Source organism: Pleurodeles waltl, chromosome 2_1 (assembly GCF_031143425.1).
Source record: "Pleurodeles waltl isolate 20211129_DDA chromosome 2_1, aPleWal1.hap1.20221129, whole genome shotgun sequence".
Lineage (NCBI taxonomy): Eukaryota > Metazoa > Chordata > Amphibia > Caudata > Salamandridae > Pleurodeles > Pleurodeles waltl.
In genome coordinates this window covers 829,836,170-829,859,645 of record NC_090438.1, presented here as the reverse complement: position 1 = coordinate 829,859,645, position 23,476 = coordinate 829,836,170, and the positions used below count along the sequence as shown (strand labels likewise).

The window sequence follows — 23,476 nt, the reverse complement described above, 5'->3', positions numbered from 1 at the left end:
AAGATAAATTTGAATGCAACAGGATAAAATACACTCTAAAAGAGCATAACTTTAAAGATGATTAAACGTTTGTGAGTCCATTGACAAGGGAGCACATTGACCCAGGTAAGTAAGTAGATTAACTGGAGAATGGGTTGATTATTAGACATTATCCGTAGAGATTCTCCTAGCAGAAGGATTAAATAGGCCATATTTACACCCAGCAACCTTTAATTCTGTTTTCAATGCTGTGAATTCTGTACAAATGGTCAGTGGTATCTGTGGAGAAATCTTGGTGGGTATTGATCCTTTTTCCTACCACAAGTAAGGCTGAAATTTTTATCTTGCTGTTCACACTGAGGTAGTGGTGAACAAGTCATCCAAATGTATTGGAAAAGAAACAGTTTCTGGTGAAAACACGAATATATAGTTTTTAAATCAAAGTTTAGACACAAAATCAAGGGGGTAGATAGGGAGTGTTCCCCCCAATATGCCCCCTGGGAGGCAGAAAGCCCACTCAGCATCAATGAATATTATAGTGTACAGGTTTGGGGAAAGCAACCCTCCTTGGCCATGTGCTTCTCTGCCCCTGGGATTAATAGGTATTATCCCCCCATGGGGAGTGCACAGGAGGTACTTAACCCCAGTCTGACAACTTAGAAGGGCAGAAAGCCCACTAGGCAGTAGGGAATTTTTTGCAGTGTGCAATTTTGGGGGAGGGTTCCCCCTGGTGAATTGGCCTGGGCTTCCTTCCCTTGGGCGCAACAGTCTTTCTGTCCCACGTAAAGGAGAGATGGGGGTGTTTACCCACAACTCTCCCCACTTTGTGGGGGGGCTGAAAGCCAGTAGAAGCTATTTTAGGAGAGGGTGGCTCCTCTGGCATGGACCTGCCCTCTTTCCTGTGCTCTTATGGATGTCTATGTATCAGAAATGTCTGGTTTGGTAGGTTGAAATGGGTGGCGGCTGAGCCTCGGCCTAAAAAATGCAGCTAGCCCCGTTGTCACAACACGTCATTTTCTGACTAGAATTGTTGGTGTCTCTATGTTGTGTTTTGGGCCTTTTCTGTTATGGGTGCTAGGCCGAGGCACACAAGTGTAGTAGTATTTTATTGGGAAGAGTGTGGGACTGCTTGGGTAAGAATTTTGTGGATCCCTGCAGATTACAGAAGTTTCCATCACAGAAAGATGAGGAAAATGCAAGATTTTAGTCACAGTTTTAGGTTTGCAGGCCATTGCTGGTAAGAACATAAGATTTATAGTAGACACACCACTCTGGACTTCTAGGGGTGTCTATTTTTTTTTAATGTTTGGGGTTGCTGGTTTTGCTGGGTTGGGACCGAGCCTGGTCCAAATACTACAGCTACCCTATCACCAAATCAGGTATTTTTTTTTTACAGGAAATTTTGATGTCTCCATTTTGAGGCCATTTGTTTTGTGGCTAGCTAGGCCAAGCAACACAAGTGGAGTATCATTTTTATTGGGAGAGGTTTGGGAATGCTGAGCGATAGGAATTTTGTGGCTCCCAACAGATTTCGACATTTTCCACCACAACGTGAGGAAAATGCAAGATTTTAGTCAATGTTTGAGGTTTGCTGGGTGTTGTGGTTACAAAACATTGTGCACAATCCGCACTAATTTTCAAAACTGTCTGGGGTTTGTAGGTGTCCATAGGTGGGGGCCAAGCCTTGGTCCAAATACTGCAGCTACTTCAGAGCCAAAACAGTTCATTTTTTGACAGGCAATGTTGATGTCTCCATGTTGTGTTTTGGGGCCTTTTGTGTCATAGGCGCTAGGCCAAGCCACCAAGTGGGGTGGCATTTTTTTAGAGAAGTGTGGGAACGAATGGTGGTAGGAATTTTGTGGATCCTCACAAATTTCAGAGGTTTCTGTCACAGAAATATGAGTGAGAAAAATGTAAAGGTTTACTCAAAGTCTGACATTTGCAGGGCGTTATAGGTAATAAATACAGTAGGATCTACAGAAGGCACAAAACCATGGGCTCTTCTGAGTGTCCAGTTTTGAAAAATATCTTGGTTCAGTAGGTTTCCCTGGCTAAGCCCAGGATGAAATACCCCATCTAACACCATTGCCAAAACAGGTCATTTCATGACAGGAAATGTTGATTTATCCACTTTGCATTTGGGTGAGGGGGAGAGGGGGTTGTGTCATGGGTGCCAGGCAAGCCACACAAGTGGGCTAAGGGTTTTATTGAGAAAAGTGTGGGAGCTCTCGTGGTAAGGCTTTTGGGGATTCTCTCAGATGATTAATGTTTCTGTCTCAGAAATGTGAGAAATTGCAATGTTCCAGTCAATGAGGTTTGCTGGGCATTGTGGGTATGAAAATATTGTGAGATCTGCACAAAACCCAACATCCAGGACTCCACTTGGTGTCTAGTTTTCTCAAATGTATGGGTTTGCTAGGTTTTACTTGGTAGTGGCCAAGCCTGGACCTTTATACTGCAGCTGCCCCATTTCCATATTGAGTGTTGAGATCTTTTGTGTCACGGGCGCCAGGCCCAGGCACACATATTTGATTGAGCTTTTATCAGGAGACACATGGGAACACAGAATAGTATAAAAAATGTATTATGAATTGAACTTCTCACCATTATTGCTTTCCAAATGTATGCCATTGTGAAAGGTCACATCTCGAAATTGTCCTCTAAATCACATAATAGTATGGGTAAACCCAAATTCAGAGGTCTACAAATACTCACTATTCCTAGAGCCAGTATCCTGTGCACACTTTAAAAGTTCAGAGGTTTCCTTCATATCCATTTTTCATTTATTAGATTTTACAATAAATGGTCCATACACAATGAAAAATCATATTAAGCTGCAGCCCATTTGTTGGCTCTGGGTATCACATGCTTTTGGTTAACCAAAAACACAATGGTCCAGATTTAACAGAAAATGATGGTGCACTGCGCTGCACCAAATTTGGCAGCGTCACGCACCGTCATTTTCAAAATCCAGGGATGTGCCGTATTTACTAGAATACGGCTCACTCCTGTGCTTCCCTCTGCGCCAGCGCAAAAATTCTGCTGTGCGCTAACGCAGCAACCCTTGTACCATAGTGCAAAGATGGCTGCGTTGAGGGGGAGATTTTTTTGTGCAAGAAGGAACACCTTCCTGCCCAAAAACATTCTTAAATTGCGACTTTCTCCTTCTATGTGTGCTGCAGAAAGAGCAAAAAACAAGGAGAAATAAAAGCATTTCTCCTCATTGCGCCATGCTAATGCCACCCCTGGGGGTGATTTTGGTGTTGCCTCAGGTTTACGAAAACTCATAAATCTGAGCAAGCGTCAAAATGCAATGGGTGTTGCTGTGGCACGCCCACAGCAGCACCATTGTACGCCACTTCCACGCAAAGTGCTGTATGTAAAGGGGCCGTATTCACAAGGTGGCGTTAAGCCTCAAAAAGTGGCTTAACGCTACCTTGTAAATACAGCGCAGGGCATTGCGCCACTGGAGCATCACGAAAAGTGACGCTCCGGTGGCACTAGGGACTCATAAATATGTCCCTTATAGATTCCTGAAACCAAAAGTGTCTGATCAATGTAATGGTATGTTACTTTTGTAAAACGTCCATCATGGCAAAAAACTACAGACGAAAATGTTGTTACAAGCTGCTATTTTTCCTGCCTACTTAAAGGCTTCATCTCTGTTTGCACTACAAACTGCAAGTAGATTGAAACTGCAATAAATAGGAAAAATGGACCACTAGTTTGAAAAATATAAAACCTTGTTCCTGGAAGCTGAGAACGAAAACTTTTGCTTGATGCCATTTTTTTAATGGAAAAATATGCTCTCTTGTCTAACACTTTTCCCAGATTTCCATAAACACCAAATTGTATATTTTGGCTATTATTCAGTTAACTTTAGGGGAATCTACAGCCCCTAAGTACCTTTAGAATCCCCAAGGTATGGGAAATGAAGGATGCACAGTTTGCCTTCATACGTTTAATGCAAAAAAACTTATGAAGGCCTAAGTGCGGAGTGCCCTATACATCAAAAAAGGGCTCAGCACTAGGGGTGCAAAAGTCTTAGCAGCTAAGGGGTTAAAAATTATTTCTCTGGGTTGAGATTGATGTCCTTTTCAATGAGTTGGAATTTGGTGCACTTAACCAGTTTCAAATGTTTAAAGGAATGTTATTTTGAGCAATTTTGGTTGCAGATTTTTCAGCAAAAGCTTGCAATTCTGACTTCAATATTTTAAAGAATGTAAAAAGGATGAAGGTTGTATTGCCTATATCTGTTTCCTAAACCTAAAAGGAGCTCCTTCATTCGGTTAATGTTGGTCACCACTGGAGAAAGTTGGTCAATTTTTTTGATATATTACCTCTAATTTTAATATTATTGCCAGAAACGTGCATAGATATGCCTGCTATATCTCTTTGGATATGTTTTAATAGTTGAGTTAATAACGTCAGTGATACAGTTTTAACAGGTATTTTAGAAATGTTTTATGGCTCGTGATATAGCAACTTTGGAATTTACAGGCAGAGGCGGATTGTCTTTTGTTACTTGTTTAAACTGATTTAGAGACATTAAATGAAGTGGCCATGAGTACTGCAGATTGAGAAATAGTATAATGGAAGTGCTTAGATAGCAAATATAAATAAACTACCTTCAGTCGGAAACACAAAAAATAAGGCACGAAATTCCTTTGTTTTGTGCACTTTTCCTTTTTTAAATAATAGAAAGTAATGGCTCACTCAAAATGGATAAAGCAATCTATAAAAATGTGAAATACATAAGGCGAATTGTGAAAAAACGAACCCTTCTCTTTGAGAGTGAACATACATATCAGGGTTCCACTAAGCGAGAAACAGTTAATGGGCAATTATTTGCAGGCCTTTACCTTCTGCAGTGACGCTGTGTGTGTAGAGTGGGGGCAGACAAATACACTGGAACAGCCAATATCATTGGGTCATAAATGAATACTTCACTGGGTTAAGCCAAGACGCGACTGATGTAATCTTAAGGCAACAACTGAAGGAGGCTGATCAAAGTAAGCCATTGCTTGAAAGGGTTGGACCCAAAGCACACAATGTATGTTGCTAGAAATATATCTGTTTGGCAGCTTTGCTGTCAAACTCAAACCTAAAACGCCTGATGACTATGATTATCATAAGTGACAAGAAGTTTGATCCTCCTCCTTGCAAAGTCACCTATACTCACACTTATCAGTCACCCTGGCATGTTTGTGCTTCTGGCACCCGGGGTCAGACTAGGGCAGAAAATATACCTAATTGACAAAATAAAAGTGGCTCCTAAAAAAAAATGGCCGACAAGTGACGATTAGGGCAATTTTTAAAATTTGAATGGGCTTTACAGGTGTTTGGCAAGGTATGGGAGACAATATACATCAGTGCTTGCTGCAGGCAATGTGTGTGGCAACATCAGGGAAATCAACAGTGAAAACCGGCCCATAAAACATAAACAGGCCTACAAACAGCCATAAAAAGTCCTCACGCCGACCTATAAGACCAGCCCTTCTGGCACTGCTAGGTTTTCTATAGGACAGTCTCACCCTGCTGGCATTATTATTCATTCATTCACCCATTCGCACGGAGACGCTTCTCAGGTGATGTTCTGTGTGCTTTATTAGAGCTGGTGAAATGACAGAGCAGCTGTTGCCTTGAGATTCAGTTCACCCCCTTTTCGGATTGAAAAACACAACCATTGCTGGCCAACACATCTGTTCATTTTTTTAAATTCATGTCTTCGTTCTATTGATGTTTAATGGATTGTAACATCATGAGTGTTTGATTGCTGGCACACAAATACTTGGACGTTAAAAATGAAAGAGCAGCGGTGTGATATTTTCAGGAAGTCAACTGGTTGTGATCCACATTGGCTGTGATGATCATGCGTTATTCGTGTGTCTCCCAATGCAATCATGAAAAAGTCCATGTATGAATACAACAGCCAAGCCTGTCTAGGGTACGACTGGATGTTGTTTGAACACCACCGCCCCACCACCACCACACAGACATCCACACACGCCAGCAGAAACACATGCCTTTATTTGCTGCTAGGCCGAGTGTGCAATGGGAAGATAAGGCAGTGGGAACTATGCCATGCAGAGCCATAAAAGCACACCGCACGGCCTCTATCTCTCTCCAACTTTCATTATTTTTTCTTTTCCTTTCTTTTCTTCTCGCTTCCATTCGCTCTTTCTTCTTTTCTCCTCCATCCGTCTTCTCTCTCTCTCTGGCCTTTCGTCTCCCTGGCTCCCTTCTCTCTCTTTCTTACCTTATATCCCTAACACTCTCTTTCTCTAACCCCTGTTTTTTTCTCTATCCCTCCCTACCTATGTTTTTCTCTTCCTCCTCCTTCTCTGCCTTTCTTTCTCTTCCTCACTCTGTTTCGCATTTTTACTTTCTTTCTCTCTCGCTGGCTTAATCTCTCTCGTTGTAACTCTTTCTTGCGCTGTCTTGTCTTCCTTCCTTTCTCTTCCGCTCCTTCACAGGGTTCCGGAACTGGTTCTACGGTAAACTCACTTCAGACTACCCAACCGTCGGTCGCAAAGTGTCAATATAAGAAGGGCCAAATCTGGCCCTTTGCCAGGGGCCTAGGGACGAGGGTTTGCTCGAGTGACAAAGTATACCTTTGCCTAGGGCGGCCCTACACACCTATGCACAAGCAAATGTAAACGTTAAGCTTCCTGTCAGATCTCCTCAGTTGGAACTCCAGGTCCAAACGTGTTCGAAAGAAGAAAAAAAAAGAGATTATGATCTCGTATTTCTTCTCGGCAGGCGGGTGAGCCCAGCACTGACACTAACAAAAGCTGTTACCTGCTCTCTTACGGGATACCACGGTCACGTGGTGCAACCCCTCTGCACCTGCCCTAACGGTGTGCCGTGTCTGTGGGTTTCCTCTGATTGATGTTGCCTGCAACTGCCTCGCTGTCTACGTGGGTGAAGGAAGTGGGCAAGCTTGCAGCAACTTGCTGCGCTGAACCACCACCTGACATTACATAAAGAGATGGAAAGAGTCGTGGAGGCAGAGACTCAGAGCTCTACCACAGGGCCAAACAGACACATGTAAAAATACCTGACCTTTGAGGTCACGAGGAGAAGGAACGATCCTTCTGAGCAGAGGCGAATAAATCTTAAGGGAAAACAACAACAAAAAAAACACTCAAAAGAGCAGAGGAAGCCATGAAAAACAGCCGTTCAGGCTTGCAGAATTCGTTAGTGTCCTCAGAGTGTAACTGATGTACTGCAAAAAAGGTACTTACATTACTAGGCGCTTTCAGGTATAACTCAGATTGCAACATGACTGACAGGCACTGTAGCTCAACACATGCTCTCGGGCCCAAGGGGGTCGTCTGCAGCCTGAAGTGTGCAGAAAACAACCACAAATGAAAAGACGAGAAGCAAGAAAACACAGCCCACAGCACATAGACATGAACTTGATATATGTATATAGCCTAACAGGCTGAGTGGCTAACATCTATGCTGCATTATATTTGGGTCAGAATATTGTAGCATTAGAAAGATGAAAAAAGTGGAACATTCGCGGCTTCTTTGAACACCTTTAATTTTTAACTAGTAGGAAAAAACATGCTCTTAATTTCACATTGGCAATGTTTGTTAGTTGTACACAAATGTTAACATTCTACCAAGATTTAATTTTAGTTCGTCAATTTGAAAATATAAGTTTTCTTTTCCTTCCTTTCCCTTTTGTCTTCACAAATGGATTAACAACTAACCCGTGTTTTGCCCCAGGGACTTTTTTAAAGCCTGTTGTTGATTGGTCGATACTCTGGTTGGTACAGACATACATCTACAGTGAACCCACTTATACTGATCTCCATTCATTGTGGATAAGGGTCTTGCTGATAAGCAGTGTCTGAAAAATGTAAACTAGGTAGACTTCCGTCCTCATTCACTAATTTTGTCTATGTACATTGTATGTGTACAATATCTATATTTGTTGAGGGCCAGGTTATTGCTGTTTCGCTGTGTCAAAACAAGAAATAAAGGTCAGCAGCCTTCCTTCCTTACTTCACATAGACGGAATAGTCTCCTTGCACGCGCATGTCATCTGGCAAAATGATATCCATGGGTCGGCATCCTTTGTCGGTTTAGCGTGCAGCCACATGTCAAGCACTCATAATTTCACTTGTCTCAGTAGGCAAATGACACATAGAAACAACTGTGTGATGTTGCCATAAACTGTCATAGCATATCTTATTGTAGTTGGAGGGGAGGCAGAACACTTGTGCAGACTGCATTATCCTCCTTCCCTGTACACTGTGACATTAATAATACTTTATCCTTGAAAACGCTGTAGCTTGACATTTTACTCAGATAGGGCAAAGACTTTACAAATTTAGCTTGGATTAAAACAAGGCCCTATTTCAGTTCACGTTTTGTGATAAAGAGGGCTCAATAGCTAAGCTAAAACCCCTATTACAGGTAATCTTACTTTATTCAACCACCAAGAAGGCGGAAAATTGAAGGTTTGTCCAGTATTACATTGTTCAAAATGACCAGTCCAGCAACTTGGTTGAATACTACCCCTAATGCCCTTTCACACATGTAGGAGGCTGGACTGGCTTGTAGTGAGTACCAAGGGGTACTTGCACCTTGCACCAGGCCCAGTTATCCCTTATTAGTGTATAGGGTGTCTAGCAGCTTAGGCTGATAGATAATGGTAGCTTAGCAGAGCAGCTTAGGCTGAACTAGGAGACGTGTGAAGCTACTACAGTACCACTTAGTGTCATATGCACAATATCATAAGAAAACACAATACACAGTTATACTAAAAATAAAGGTACTTTATTTTTATGACAATATGCCAAAGTATCTTAGAGTGTACCCTCAGTGAGAGGATAGGAAATATACACAAGATATATATACACAATAGCAAAAATATGCAGTATAGTCTTAGAAAACAGTGCAAACAATGTATAGTTACAATAGGATGCAATGGGGAAACATAGGGATAGGGGCAACACAAACCATATACTCCAAAAGTGGAATGCGAACCACGAATGGACCCCAAACCTATGTGACCTTGTAGAGGGTCGCTGGGACTATTAGAAAATAGTGAGAGTTAGAAAAATAACCCTCCCCAAGACCCTGAAAAGTGAGTGCAAAGTGCACTAAAGTTCCCCTAAGGACAAAATAGTCGTGTTAGAGGAATAATGCAGGAAAGACACAAACCAGCAATGCAACAACTGTGGATTTCCAATCTAGGGTACCTGTGGAACAAGGGGACCAAGTCCAAAAGTCACAAGCAAGTCGGAGGTGGGCAGAGGCCCAGGAAATGCCAGCTGTGGGTGCAAAGAAGCTTCGACTGGACAGAAGAAGCTGAGGTTTCTGCAGGAACGAAAAAGGCTAGAGACTTTCCCTTTGGTGGACGGATCCCTCTCGCCTTGGAGAGTCGTGCAGAAGTGTTTTCCCGCCGAAAGGACGCCAACAAGCCTTGCTAGGCGCAAATCGTGCGTTTGGCGTTTTTGGACGCTGCTGGGGCCCAGGAGGGACCAGGAGGTCGCAAATTGGACCTGAAGAGAGAGGGGACGTCGAGCAAGACAAAGAGCCCTCACTGAAGCAGGTAGCACCCGGAGTATTGCCAGAAACAGGCACTACGAGGATGCGTGAAACGGTGCTCGCCGAAGTTGCACAAAGGAGTTCCCACGTCGCCGGAGACCAACTTAGAAAGTCATGCAATGCAGGTTAGAGTGCCGTGGACCCAGGCTTGGCTGTGCACAAAGGATTTCCACCGGAAGTGCACAGGGGCCGGAGTAGCTGCAAAGTCGCGGTTCCCAGCAATGCAGCCCAGCGAGGTGAGGCAAGGACTTACCTCCACCAAACTTGGGCTGAAGAGTCACTGGACTGTGGGGGTCACTTGGACAGAGTCACTGGATTCGAGGGACCTCGCTCGTCGTGCTGAGAGGAGACCCAAGGGACCGGTGATGCAGCTTTTTGGTGCCTGCGGTTGCAGGGGGAAGATTCCGTCGACCCACGGGAGATTTCTTCGGAGCTTCTGGTGCAGAGAGGAGGCAGGCTACCCCCACAGCATGCACAAGCAGGAAAACAGTCGAGAAGGCGGCAGGATCAGCGTTACAGAGTTGCAGTAGTCGTCTTTGCTACTATGTTGCAGGTTTGCAGGCTTCCAGCGCGGTCAGCGGTCGATTCCTTATCAGAAGGTGAAGAGAGAGATGCAGAGGAACTCGGCTGAGCTCATGCATTCGTTATCTAAAGTTTCCCCAGAGACAGAGACCCTAAATAGCCAGAAAAGAGGGTTTGGCTACCTAGGAGAGAGGATAGGCTACTAACACCTGAAGGAGCCTATCAGCAGGAGTCTCTGACGTCACCTGGTGGCACTGGCCACTCAGAGCAGTCCAGTGTGCCAGCAGCACCTCTGTTTCCAAGATGGCAGAGGTCTGGAGCACACTGGAGGAGCTCTGGACACCTCCCAGGGGAGGTGCAGGTCAGGGGGAGTGGTCACTCCCCTTTCCTCTGTCCAGTTTCGCGCCAGAGCAGGGGCTAAGGGGTCCCTGAACCGGTGTAGACTGGCTTATGCAGAATTGGGCACATCTGTGCCCAACAAAGCATTTCCAGAGGCTGGGTGAGGCTACTGCTCCCCTGCCTTCACACCATTTTCCAAAGGGAGAGGGTGTCACACCCTCTCTCAGAGGAAGTTCTTTGTTCTGCCATCCTGGGCCAGGCCTGGCTGGACCCCAGGAGGGCAGCTGCCTGTCTGAGGGGTTGGCAGCAGCAGCAGCTGCAGTGAAACCCCAGGAAGGGCAGTTTGGCAGTACCAGGGTCTGTGCTACAGACCTCTGGGATCATGGGATTGTGCCAACTATGCCAGGATGGTATAGAGGGGGCAATTCCATGATCATAGACATGTTACATGGCCATATTCGGAGTTACCATGGTGAAGCTACATATAGGTAGTGACCTATATGTAGTGCACACGTGTAATGGTGTCCCCGCACTCACAAAGTTCAGGGAATTGGCTCTGAACAATGTGGGGGCACCTTGGCTAGTGCCAGGGTGCCCTCACACTAAGTAACTTTGCACCTAACCTTTACCAGGTAAAGGTTAGACATATAGGTGACTTATAAGTTACTTAAGTGCAGTGTAAAATGGCTGTGAAATAACGTGGACGTTATTTCACTCAGGCTGCAGTGGCAGGCCTGTGTAAGAATTGTCAGAGCTCCCTATGGGTTTCAAAAGAAATGCTGCAGCCCATAGGGATCTCCTGGAACCCCAATACCCTGGGTACCTCAGTACCATATACTAGGGAATTATAAGGGTGTTCCGGTAAGCCAATGTAAATTGGTAAAAATGGTCACTAGCCTGTTAGTGACAATTTGGAAAGAAATGAGAGAGCATAACCACTGAGGTTCTGATTAGCAGAGCCTCAGTGAGACAGTTAGTCACTACACAGGTAACACATTCAGGCACACTTATGAGCACTGGGGCCCTGGGTTACCAGGGTCCCAGTGACACATACAACTAAAACAACATATATACAGTGAAAAATGGGGGTAACATGCCAGGCAAGATGGTACTTTCCTACAACACACACATCTACTGGCTTTCCAATAAGTGCTGACTGGCATGGACTTCCAAGCCACCAGGGCTACCTCAAATCACGTGAACACCTTTGACTTCTTCTAAGTTCGAACAAAGGCCACATCTACCAGCCATTAATATGGTGCAACCAGACCTTCACCTGGCACTGCCTCAGCCACTGATCAATTGCAGGTGCTACCTACACCATCTACTACGCTTTGAACTAAGCTAGGTATTGGTTATCTTTTATTTCAATCCTATTTAAACATAAAGATACAAAATGTCACTTGACGAAAAGAGTGCATTTCCCCTTGCTGATTTGCAAACCAACATATGTAACGTGGGCTCCAGGACTCTCTAGCCAAGCTACTGAACTTCAGGAACAGTATTTTAGTCCCTTATAGCATTTGGACTGTTACCCGGATATTTCATGCCCATTGATCTCTTAGGCTCTGATTATGAGTGTGCATACTCAGGGCCTGATTTAGAGTTCAGCAGGTGGGTTATTCCATCACAAACATGACGGATATCCCATCCGCCATATTAAAATGTACATAGGATATGATGGAATTGTAATACAGCAGACAGGATATCCGTCACGTCCGTAACTGAACAACCCCATTGGCTAAACTCTAAATCAGGCCCTAAGGTGGAGTATTTAACACAAGTATTATGTAAAATGCCATTACTCTTACAGTATGTTTTAAGTGGCTCCTATTCTGAGTTTTGAATGTGGAAAGTCGGCATAGCATGCACAATCGTTATTTAACATACTGAATTTTGAATGTTTCACCTTTTTTCTGGGCTGCTTCCATGACAAATTTCAGAAGATTTGACCTGCTGAAATCTGTCAAGAGAAAACAACAGATTTGCAACAGTTATCACACTATTTGCAATGACATTTCTTATGGGGCTCAGAATTATGGGTGGGTGGTAAACTCCGCTCTGTCTGAGTAGTTTGCAGAGTTTTGCCACTCACTCCACGCTCTTCTTGGAGCGTGGAGTTCAGCAAAAACTCAACAATCCGCCGCAAAGCAGAGTTTATCACCCACCCTTAAATGAAAACTTAGTTAAGACATTCATGCTAGACTGTACACACTCACCTGCTCTCCCGCATGATGTTGCTGTCCCTGCAGTCACAGGTGTCTCCCGTCTGGCAGCAGAAGATGTTGAAGTCGTGGCCGGCATGCTCATCCTGGTGGAAGCACTCCTTACACAGGGACATGCAGGGAGAGATGCTGCATGTCCGGCACCAGTACACCACAAAGTTGGTGGTCCTGATCAGGCTACAGCGCGCCACACTATCATAGGCTCTCGTGGCAGAATACCTCAAAACTTTCTCCACCAGCCAGCAAGCAATAGGGAGATGGGGAGGAAGTTGCTCATATCTTTGGGATCTGTCAAATGTTTCTTGAGGAGGGCTGTGACTACAGCATGTTTCCTGTTCTGGGGGAGGTTGTGGGAGGTCCCCAAGGTTGTATATATGATGTGGAAAGGGGTCTGTGGGTGGCCCTGGAGTGTACGTTTTTCATGATTGAAGTGGTGTCTTCCTAGGTGAGAGTTCTCAAGTAGGTTGGGAATGTGTCCACGTGTATAGTGGGCAGGTTGGTAATGATGTCCTTGGGGTTTGGTTGTTTTTTTAAGTTAACATAGGTCTTTTTAATTTTGCTGTGGAAGAAGTTGGAGAGGTTGTCATAGAGGTACTGGCTGGGGAGTAATGGAGTAGTCTGAGGCTTCTGGGGTAGCGAACTCCTTTATAGTTGCAAAGATCTCTTTGCTGTTGTTGGAGCTAACTTTGATGAGGTGAGGGATCTTTTCTTGGTGTCTGTCAGAAGGTGGTGATAGTGCCTGAGTGCAGCCTTATAGGTTGATCTGCCGTCCACTTCATGGTTGACTCTCCATTTCCTTTCCAGCTGTTTGCAGTATCTTTTGGAGTCCTGAAGTTCTTCTGTCTACCAGGACGCCTGCTTGTTGGTTCTGCAGTACTTGTGAGTTTTAATGGCTGTAAGAACATTTGCACAGTTAGAGATCCACTGGTTGAAGTTGGTGATGTCCTCAAAAAGGTTGTTGGGTTCTGTTTTGAGTGTGCTGCACAGATCAGTTTCCGTTCTCTCTTTCAGTTCTGGAGGTGGAAGTTGGTTGCTAATGGGGGCTTTGGCTTGTGGTGTGGCAATTTTGAAGTGGATGATGGAGTAGTGGGTCCATGTGAGTGGTGAGGCAGAGTGGTAGCTGATGCTATTGCTGGAGGTGGAGATAGTGTCTAGAGTGTGTCCTGTGCTGTGTGTGGGGGGTCTTTAACGAGCTGCCAATGTCCTAAATTGTGTTGTGCAGTCTCTCAATGAGGTTGGTAGAGCAGTGGTTAAAGAGGTCTTCAGGTGGAAATCAAAATCACAGAGAATTAGGAAGTCCTTGGAGTTGATGGTGCGGAGGATAATTAATTCAGAGATAAGGTTGCTGAAGTTACTACGTGGTCTGGGTGGTCTATAGGGTGGAGCTGACATTGCTTTGTAGGCTGAAGTGCATGTGTTCCATGAAACCTTATAATGGGGTATCACTATCTCCTGCCCTTTTAAACAATTTTACAAAGCCACTGCTATAGCTGTGTATATATCACCAAAAACAGTCATAGGCACCCATTTAGGTCTCGCTGGGGAAGAACTTTTTCAGATTCACTTGTGGTATAGACTTTAGTTAGGCTTTCAAGTCTCTAATATTTTTCTGTTACCACCCGATGGCCTACTGTTTTTAGGCTGACAGCTTTATTTCGGTCGGGACTATGGAAGAGCTTTCAAGAGGGAGATGCAAGTAAGAGTTGTCAAAGTTTATTAGCTCTCAACTTGATGGTTCTTTCCATATCCAAAGCAAGAGTACTTTTTCTCATCGCTTACATTTGTTATGCCATTCTGGCTCAGCCATAACAAGGAAACTTTTACTTATGTCCTCTGAATTTTATTTGTTTTTTGAAAAATTATTAAATACTTCTATTCCTAATGTGTAACTTTTTTTATATCTTTATTATTCTTTTCTGGATGTATCCAACTTTACCAAGCTCCTGGAAATATCTTCCCACTTTCCTTACCAAACGACAAACACCAGATGACATGAGCTCTGTAGTTGGGAACATCTGTGATAGTTCCATTTTCTAGAAGAGCATACTTTTTTTAAAATCATAGCCTGACCCGGGACACAACTCTGTAAGTCCAGAGAAAGTAGACACCTGTGCCTGACCACGGGATTTACTTCCAAACCTTTATCGAAAATGGCTAGCATTTTATCCATGAGGCCATCCCCTTCCCTGCCAACCTGTTTTGTTCCACAACTCCCACCAGCCTCCTCACCCACTACCTTTTTAGATTAAGTCCTTGTTTCTGAAATGATTGTGCGAAAGGCGCTCCATTGGCTAACAGGTGTGCCTTGTTGACTAAACGGTGGTGCTGCTTGCAGCCTGGTCACGGTGGTTTGGACCAGTCTTTCTTGGCCTCACATTATTCATCTTAGCCACCTCAAGACTCAGAATTGGTTGATTGGCAAGCTGAAAGACTTATATAGGCTGGCTACTTGCATAATTACATGCCTACGGCATAATAAGAGGTTGATGATTCCTGATGAGGCTGGTAAGGCTCACTGGTGGAGATACAGGATCAATTTGTGTTCTCCCAGTGATAGCAGGACCTAGTATTACCAATACCTCAATAAATGTAGACCTCTCATAATGAGGGCAGGATGGATGCCACTACACTTGCATAAAATCCACACAAGCTAAACTACCTCAGAAACTCCTTTCTGTTGCTTAACAGGGATGCAAAAACCATGGGCCTAAATCTCCTGTGCTTTATGCAAAAGAGAGGTGTGTGAAAATGTGCAGCGCTGTTTAGGGCGAGGGATAAAACATAATGCACTACTAAATTTGGCAACTGTCACCCACCAAAGACATCAGTGGTTGTGCTTGCCTGGACAACGGCTGTTTTGTTTGCAAGTCAGCCTTGTACTACAGTGCAAAAGTGCACCAGCTGTGCCTGCTTTAGGATTTTCATTCCATGTACATTGTCCTGTAGAAATTCCAGCTTGGAGATAGCAATGCAGGGGTCAGACGCGTAAAATGCGTGCAGCAGGCATGTTGCAATATTGAGCAGGCAATATGCCACTTGATCTCTTGCTTGCAGCTGCCTTCACTGCTGTTGCCCTTCCTGCAACACCAGATCATGCTACTTTAGTAGTAATGGATTTGTGCCGAAAGCCCATGGCACGCCCCCATGCTTAACATAGCAGGGTTTGTTGCCATGTGCTTATAGTGCTGTGCAACGTCCAACTGTAGGTGTAAAATAGGTTTGGCACGAAAACTGATTGCTGCTGTCGTTTGAACCACTTTGCTCCTCTTTGTGTTGTGTTGCATTACACAAGCATCACCACAAACTTTTAAAAATGCTGGGGCCTATTACCTGGTGAGGGCTCACACCACAAAGTGTGCAATATATATAGCCCTCTATTGCCTGCTGTCACCTTTTCATTTGCAGAGAGCAGTGACAACACCAAGTGCAGATAGCAGTCACAACACCAACTTGGAAAGGCAGAGCTTGCACGTATACAGTGTCTGCATTGCACCCACATCCCTATCTTGTGTATCAACAACTACCACTTCTCCTTGCAATGGTCTTAAAGCACAAGAAATAAAAAGATGAAATATGTATTAAGCTGCTTTGTTCATGCTTACTCTCTGTAAAATGGGGCATAATGCAACAATAGTGTTTTCTCACTCATCACGAGGACAGATGTGTGATTGTATGTGATACCTGAAGGAAAGTCAGTTTCAGTCAGAATTTCCATTATAAATTAGAATAATTCCCCATAACGGGACAGATTGCACCAGGACTGCATGTGCTTTCTTTCCTTGTACATGCACATGTTTCTGGTCGCTTTGCTCTGATAAGGTCCTCATTGTGACTGCAATCAGATGTCTGTTTAGCATTGGATGGATTAAAAACAGATCTGAGAAGGGCAGTGAATGTTTGCATTGTTCAGTATTCTGTCCATCATTTGTTTTTTGTGCTTTTGTCACCCTATGTGGGTATGGTATGGCCAGACGTTGGTCTCGTGCTCACTGTGCCATTGGATTCAAGATAGCCTGGCTGATGAGGGGTGATGCACCAAATCTAGTTCCAGGATGCTTGTTTTCGGTCCAGGGAGGACCTGACCTTGCAGTTCGGGCTGGACAGTTCGCAAGGGGAGGAGGGTCAAGACTGATTGAGATATGGCTGGGTCCAAACTGGGGTGGCGTGGTGAGCAAAACAATGATGTTTTAAACCCAGATCTGTGACTGAGGGTGAATGTTTGCATTGTTAAGCATTCCGTTAATCAATTGTTCTTTTTGCTTTTGTCTGTTTAGCATTGCCTTTGAACTTCAAGGCAATTTTGTCTCACTTTTCAGAGCATTTATGGGGAGACTAAGGCCCTCATTCTGACCTTGGCAGGCGGCGGAGGCCGCCCGCCAAAGTCCCGCCGTCAGGTTACCGTTCCGCGGTCGAAAGACCGCAGCGGTAATTCTGACATTCCCGCTGGGCTGGCGGGCGGCCGCCTTCAGGCCGCCCGCCAGCCCAGCGGGAAAGAGGCTTCCACGATGAAGCCGGCTCGGAATCGAGCCGGCGGAGTGGAAGCTGTGCGACGGGTGCAGTTGCACCCGTCGCGTATTTCACTGTCTGCCAAGCAGACAGTGAAATACTTGTAGGGGCCCTCTTACGGAGGCCCCTGCAATGCCCATGCCAGTGGCATGGGCACTGCAGGGGCCCCCAGGGGCCCGGCGACCCCCCCTACCGCCATCCGGTTCCCGGCGGTCGGACCGCCGGGATCTGGATGGCGGTAGGGGGGGTCGGAATCCCCTCGGCGGCGCAGCAAGCTGCGCCGCCTTGGAGGATTCAATGGGGCGGCGGTACACTGGCGGGAGACCGCCAGTGTTGCCGGTCCGACCGCGGCTTTACCGCCGCGGTCGGAATCCCCATTGGAGCACCGCCGGCCTGTCGGCGGTGCTCCCGCGGTCCTCCGCCCTGGCGGTCTTTGACCGCCAGGGTCAGAATGACCGCCTCAGTCCTTAATACCCCTTCACTGATTATCAAAACATCATAAAAACTTTTTTTCTGATTTAGATGCAGATTGTTAATGAAAGATTCTCGAATGGTGAGCTGACATCTCAGGTGCTTTCACGTGGCACATCCAGCCTTGTTTTTTAGGGTTGAGCGCACAAGCGCTCTGTCCCTGTTGCAATCTCTCTTTGGGCTTTTAACAACTCCCATGTCATGCCTGTCACTTTCATTGGTTCGTGGGCTTGCCTTTTAAAATCTTCTTGATTTAATTTGTGAATGCATACAGGTGTCATGCCTTTTCCGGTGTTTAGCCCTCCTTGAGCGCACAGGCCAACTACTGAAAACATATGAGGCTCCATGTTTTCAGCCTGGTTTCTGCACTACTTTATCTTTTTATTTTCCATGCAGCGCGATCGCGCTGGGTTTTACATAGCGTGGTCATGCTCATTTTTTTATTTCAATTTATGTGGTAAGAAAAGTCGGGTTAGGAGTTTACAACACAAATAGCTCTAACTCGAGCAAATGCGAGACCCGTTGCATGGCAAATGCTTGTTATTTGTTTGCATTTTAGAATTTGAAATCTCATGTGACTATAGCAAAACCAAGGATGGTTTTAGGGTGGTGTAACCAATGCAGCCACACCTGGGGCTGACTTAGGTGTGGGAGAGTGCTGTGTTTAAAAGTGACTACTGTTATAGAAGTACATGAACTTCCTTGTGCCTCTAGCAGTTTTCAGGCAACAATAAAAATGTCAAGACAAGTCTCGTGATTAATGTGCCTACTCATGAGAGATCAAATTTTGTCTCCTGGCAGTTTTGACTCATCATAAATTAGCTCAGAGCATTAATGTGCCTGCTGTAAGAACGTGCGCCATGCAGACCACAGAGCTCAGTGTGAGTGAACTATGAATAGTGCTATAAAAAATGAAATGTATGTCAGGGAGAGGCTACGGAGAAATGAAGTGAGGTTTTGGAGAGTGGTAGTGAGAGAATTCATGGAGAAGGAGGTCTTTGCAGGGTGCCAAAAAATACTGTTGCACCAGGCGCCACCAGTGCTGAAGCCGTCCCTGAGCAAAACGAGAAGAAGCAGAATGTGAAAAGGATTGGATAAGCTATTCAAATTTGAGAGAAGACACCTTAAGATGTCTGGCTCCGTTACATAAAGAACACACATCCGGAACATTGTGCAAGACAGTAACTCAAACCAAAGTAGCATTTAATGCCCATCAGAGGACATTGGATAAAATCACCCTAGCAATATAGTCATCAGAAATTCAAGTTTCCAGAAATCAAAAGGGCATCCCTGGGGAAAATTTTCAGTATGGTTGCAAAATCTTTGAATTTCATGGGTTGTGAAATTCATGAAATTTTGTATTATGAATATTTTAGGTAATCCTTGTTAGTGGGAGAGTGGTCCGAGTATAACATGTCTCACAAATAAACATTTTCTGCTCAACCTGTCGACTATTGGTATGTTAGATGCATTTTTGATGCGAGGGATGCCTTAATGTGATCATTTCCTTTGTGCCATTTGTGTATTATCACTCAGTTTTGCGTACAAATTACAAACCTCTGCCAAAAAATGACATGATTTATCACATCCCTAATTTTAACCTCATAAATTATTCATTATTATTGTTCATTATTATTTTTCAGGTCGCAATATTTACTTGTTTGCCTCGCAGATCCGATAAACGTTTCTCTTTTTCCGATGTTGAAACCCAAGTAGGGTGTTTGAAATTATACAGAGCGTTGGAAGGAGATCTCATAAATATTTGCGTTATGTAATGTGGCGTTATGGGTAAGTTAAACATTTATTAATATCCTCATTACAAGGTAAATTGCACTTAAAAACCATTGTGCAACAAAGAAGGATACTGAACATCAGCTCATCTCTCCTTGTTTTTGTCACTTTTTGCTTTCTGCTAAGCTTCATGTTGTGTTTAGCACTGAAAATATATTTGTGCCCCATGTCTGAAAGCCATTTTTTGTTCTGTATTTTCTTTTCATAGTGTTCAGAAGGGTGGTGCCCACAGAAGTTTGAGGGGGGTGGTAGCTGTTTTATACAATAATAAGTCAACTCTGTGTGGTAGGTGTGCTTTTTCTAGGAGGGCATGAACCAAGCTGATAGTGAACCAAAGATGTCACAAACATAGCTAGATAAGTCATTGAGGAATATGTGACTCATTGTGAGTGGACAATAATCCCTGTGAGGCTAGGGACGAAAGCAACAGCCCCCATCAGGATTACAAAATCTGGGGTAGCTTCTCGGATCCATCTTTTTGCAACTAAACTGTTTGCCTTCTGAAAGCAGCCAACATATCAGCGTGATTCTATGGGAGAAATGGGAAAATCAGGTGTAGTACTCCAGATTCCACCAGTAGTTCCTCATTTTTTAATGTATTTCAGGGTGCACCTCATATTCATTTTAATCCGCTCCTCCTACACTTACTGATTTCTCCTTAATAGGTAATTCCTGGGACTGGGGGTCATTCTAGGTCGGATGCTGGGGCACTCCATGTGATAGTTGATGAAAGTAGAGTAATTTAGGAATATAGGGGCTGATTCATAAAAAAATTTATTATTTGAAAACAAGTACTACAGGAGTGCTTTTTTACATAGGAATACTCTTATACATACGTTTACTGCTCAAAAATGTCCACTCTCCCTATTAGTAAAAGTTAAAAGGGAGCATAGTCCTTTCCATTTCTAATAATTCTATACAATTATTCAACGACAATTCAGAATTTCCCATGTTAGATGTTTTTGGGCCAATTCAGAAAGGCATTTAAGAGTTCATAAAAGAGCACTATAGGAGTATTACTTTACATTGGTCAGAATGTTTTTTGTGATAAGACCTTTGAGCAGTTGAGGTGTTTAAATTGGGCTTGAACATACCACGTATTTCTTTTATATGTCTGAAAAGTTTTATATTTGTAAGCAGGTGATGTTAAAGAGGAAAAGCATTCCAGAGGTGACTGACAGAAAAGCAGAAGTGCTTAAATCATGCAGGTGTTACTAGATTTTGTGGTTCTCAGACTGGAGGCCTTGAACAAAGATGGTGACCGATAGAGCAAATGTTGTGCAAGTTTTTAAATTGGAAATGTATGCCTTTTCCTATATATGAATGGACCAATATTAAAGAAGAACTTAAAGACTACACTTGTAGGTGCCAAGCTACTGACCACAAAGAAATATTCAGGGGTTCACAATCTGTATTTCTGTGCTTGTATTGTTTTTTTAATAGTTTAATTTCAGTATGAGTAAATAAATAATTTGTACGTGAGTATACATAAACTAAAGCTATAAATTGAAAACATGTAACTGCTAACTCATAACAGTACTTAAGTTTCTATCTATCTAAAGGCTAGTAATCAACACAATTCCAAATCAAACAAACAAACAAACAGCACTAATCAAATTAAAAATATTTTGAATTCATCAGTGTTTGATTAACTCCATTCACATCTACATTAGGCTATAGTAATTTACTAGAAACATAGCATCACCTTAGTGTGATGTACATTTGTGTTTCAGTAGTGCCTGAATCACAGCATCAACCTATTTTTTTCTCAGCAGATTACCCTGCCCTAATCATTAACTCAAGTATGTTGACATAACCATGCCCAACATTACCAACACCACCCCCATACTTTCAGCAATTCAACATGACCATGCCTAATCCTTAGACATTTAGTCTATAACTGGATTTTTCATTCACAGATAGGTGGTAAATTTACCTCTGGTTTCCAGTTTGACATACAACTCATAAGCACTGTTGGGCACTGTCGTTCCACGATCTGTTTCATTTGCACTTACACATAATTTGAGGTTGAGATATCTGGTAAAGTTTCATTGGATGTGATCATCAATAGTCATTCTTGACAGAATGACTTGTGGCAGTCATGGTTTTTCTTGTGCTGCTTACTGATTTCATCCAAGATCAGCCTGGAGAGGGTGTTCTCTTATTGCTGAGCCAAACCAAAGAGACAGTTAAAAACATTATGTGAGACATAAACTATGTAGAAAGGATGCCAAACTCAGTACGAATCACTTCCATTGAAGTGTCTATATGGAGATGAAATAGTCTCCTCACACCTACTACTTCAATAATGCCTGTGACAGATTTGTCACCCAAAGAAAAATAGTTTATGCAATTCCCCCTCATATCTCTGATGTCATGCGTTTGAATTTAATGAAGAATCTGCACATTTGTGTTGCCTTGAAACATTCAATTGATTTAAGGTAGAATTAAGGAAGTATTGTGTCCTAAATATTGTTTACAGAACTAGCATTTCTTTGGAGTTAATAACAGAAAGTCTACATCAGGTAGCGTGTGTCTGGAAAACCACGAGGTTCATCCCACACAAACAAGTAAGCACTCACCAAACAAATGTAAGAAGCACAGAAACGACTTATCCCAGGAATGCAAGACTGTCGCCTTGGAATGCTCAGAGATTCCCTGTACAAGATTTGTGTGTTAGCTGGGTCTAATGGCTCAGTGATATGATGCATCCTACGCCGTATTGACCTTATGGTCACAGGTATGAATCGCAGCAGGTCCACTCAGCCTTTCATCCTTCTAGTGTGAATAAAATGAGTAATACTGAGTTGTTTAACAATCTATTACCTGTCACTAGCACCAACAAACCTGAACTTGGGTTTGATCAATATGTTTGTTAATGTACAGAGATAAACATGAGTCATAATTCTATACTTGCTCTACTCTAAAACACATATACACATTCACCAAAAAACCAAAGGTTACAGGGACGTTATAGTTAAGTTCAGATTTTACACGCACAAAACCATAGAAGTTCAGCTGTTATAGTTAGTGTTATTTCAAGTAACTATAACCCGTGGCCTAATGTAACTATAGCTCATGGCCTCACAATGCACAGTTTTCTCATCAATAACTTCACTGCACATTTTACAGTGAAATTATCAATGATATCATAGGAGATGTCATGAGTGATGTAATATCTGGGGTGATTAGCAGTGCATGGTGAGGGTGCGAGTTATAGTTACCTCAAGGCAGGAGTTTTAGTTGCTTTAAATAACTATTTGTAACAGCTTAATTTCTCTGGTTCTGTGCATGTAAAATCTGAACCCAACTGTAATGTCCCTGTAACCTTTGCTTTTTTAGTACATTTCTATGTTTTTTTTAAATTCTATTTCCTAACTGTAACATCCCTGTAACCTTTGTTTTTTTTCTGTGAATTTCCTGTTTTTTTTTAACATTAAGTAAAATGTCCATCAAAATGCACGTTGGTGTGGGAGCTGGATACAGAGACTGGCATTGTGCTGGCCCCTCCCAAAGTTGCTGCTCCTGACCCCCTCCTCCTTGCCATCCATTGTCCAAGTTTGTGCCCCTGCTCCTTCATTACAGCCTTGTATAGCTGTTGTTCTGCGCTGCCCTTCCCGCCTGCCCTGGACAGTTACCTTGCTGCCCCATCCATCTCCTCCATACCCTCTGTTGTTCAAGTCCATGCACCAGCCGCCTCCCTCCTGCCCTACATGGTCCGATGTGCTGCCACTGCCCTTCATTTAGCTTGATGTCCCTGCTCACTCCCCCTGCCCTCCACTGCCCAATTATATGCCTCATAATTTCCCTCCTGCTTAGCCTCTGTGATTAGCTTGCTGCCCTTACCCTCCTTTCCCTGCCCTTTGATATCTGTATGCTTGCACCTGCTCCCTCCTTTTTGCTCAGCATGTTCTATGGGCCTGCCACTGTACCTCCTATCTTCTCTGAGTGTTCTGTTGAGCTGCCACTGACCCTCCCACCTGCCTAGTATGGTTAGATGACTGTTGGCTGTTCCTGCCACCTCCACCCTGCCTGTGCGAGATCCATGCCCCTATCCCCTCCCTCCTGTCCTCCAT

General features: G+C 43.7%; 1 long non-coding RNA gene across 1 annotated transcript in view; it reads left to right on the top strand.

Moving 5' to 3' along the window:
• LOC138259213 (uncharacterized) overlaps positions 1-23,476 on the top strand; it is a 335,764-nt gene that overhangs the window by 73,509 nt on the left and 238,779 nt on the right. The window contains exon 2 of the long non-coding RNA XR_011198672.1: positions 19,253-19,397. This is a non-coding gene — a long non-coding RNA (uncharacterized lncRNA). The remainder of the gene's footprint in view (positions 1-19,252; positions 19,398-23,476) is intronic.